We start from the raw sequence: 1,724 nt of genomic DNA, 5'->3' as shown, positions 1-1,724 counted from the left end.
TGAAAAGGGGTTAATTAATCTACGTTCATAGGTGTTCGTTAGAGAAGCTTGTGAATAATATAATGATCTTGTATCAGGGCTGGATTAAATTGGCAATTGAATCAAAAGGCTGAATGCATGCGTTTGATTAACAACAGTACATTCCCTAGGGTTAGAGTTTTTTATATTTGAGTTATCTATTTGATTTTTATTTGCTTTTGTTTGCAATTTAGTTTTAATTAAAACGTCTTCCTATATCGTTTGCTTGAATATTACTAGAGTTTACTTAGGATTATTTAAAATGATTCGTTATAATAGTCCTTGTGGATACGATACTCTGCTTGCTATTTTCGTGCTACAATTACACTGTTTAGTTGCAGTTTTGTCGCTAGTTAAAATAGTGATCAACTTTTTGCCGATGTTGTCGGGGACTGTTTAGAATTCACTTTGATATTTTTTATTAGACTTCGGTATTATTTCAGACATTTTCTGGGTTTTTTTTTTTTTTTTTTTTTTTTTTAGTTTTCTGTTTATGGTTTTCGTTTGTTGTCTAAGGAGTGTACGATCACGAGATCCAAAGAAAAGGAACAACTAGTACCTTTGAATTTGAAAATCGAAAAGCAGCACAAAATGGATAACTGCGAGAAGAAGAAGCAAGCTATGGCCGAGAACCGTGATAACTTTGATCCTGTAGCCCTTATGCGAGCAATGGCAGACCTTCAGAGGCAGCTGAATGAAGAGAGATTGGAGAACAGGCGTAAGCATGCTCCTCCACCAGATCCACCCCTGAATCACATGTATCAACCTCGGGTTGATCAATTCCAAGGAGGCGGATGAGGGCCGACTGTGCAGGCCAACACGTTCGAGCTGAAGCCGGGATTGAAACTACTACTGATAATCCACATGCTCATATCACTCAGTTTCTGGATATCTGCGACACTATTAGCAGAATGGAGTGCCACCAGACGCCATCAGCATGAAGATGTTCGGGTTTTCTCTCAGGGATAGAGCTAAGGAGTAGTTCAAGAGTCTGGACAGATCAGCTATTACTAGATGTGAGGATTTGTGTAGAGCTTTCTTGGCAAAGTATTTTCCTCCTTCAAAAGCTCAGAAAATCATTGCCGAGATTTCTCACTTTGCCCAGCTTGGAGATGAAACAATTCATGATGCCTGGGAAAGATTCCGGGAGCTGCTAAGAAATTATCCCCAACATGGTTTCACGGAGTACCAACAGATCATTCACTTTTATAATGGTTTGACTGGTCTAAAGAAAAATATGGTGGATGTTACTGCTGGTGGATGTCTGCTCCATAGGAATACTAAGGAGGCCTATCGTGTGATTGAGGAGATGGCCTGTAACAGTTATCAATGGCCGAATGACAGAAGTTCTACAAGGAGGATCACAGCTGCTCAGGAACAGAATTATGATGATTTACATGAAAAGTATGCAGCTCTCCAAAAGCAGTATGAGTTGGAGAGGAAAGCACTGCTTGCTCAGATTCCTCAGCAGCCGAGTTCATCTGATACACCGCAGCTTGGAATGCTAATTATGTGTAGAGACAGTATCAATTCAATAGGCCAAGCTATCAGGGGCATCAAGGAGGAAATCCGCCATATCATCCCAACAATCGGAATCATCTAAATTTTTCCTATTCCAATCCTAACAATGCTCTGCAGCCTCCAATCGTACATCATATCATACTTCAAATTTACATATTAGGACAACATTTCATAAACTTTAAAGA

General features: G+C 39.5%; 1 non-coding gene across 1 annotated transcript; it reads right to left on the bottom strand.

Moving 5' to 3' along the window:
* Positions 1 to 1,090: 1,090 nt before the first annotated feature.
* LOC131013823 (small nucleolar RNA R71) lies at positions 1,091 to 1,197 on the bottom strand. The gene has a single exon (XR_009097901.1). It is a non-coding gene; the product is annotated as a small nucleolar RNA R71 (small nucleolar RNA).
* Between the last annotated feature and the right edge of the window lie 527 nt (positions 1,198 to 1,724).

The sequence above is a fragment of the Salvia miltiorrhiza genome, chromosome 2 (genome assembly GCF_028751815.1).
Source record: "Salvia miltiorrhiza cultivar Shanhuang (shh) chromosome 2, IMPLAD_Smil_shh, whole genome shotgun sequence".
In the NCBI taxonomy this organism is placed as follows: Eukaryota; Viridiplantae; Streptophyta; class Magnoliopsida; order Lamiales; family Lamiaceae; genus Salvia; species Salvia miltiorrhiza.
Note: the sequence above shows the minus strand (reverse complement) of the source record. Positions and strands in the feature narration are given on the sequence as shown.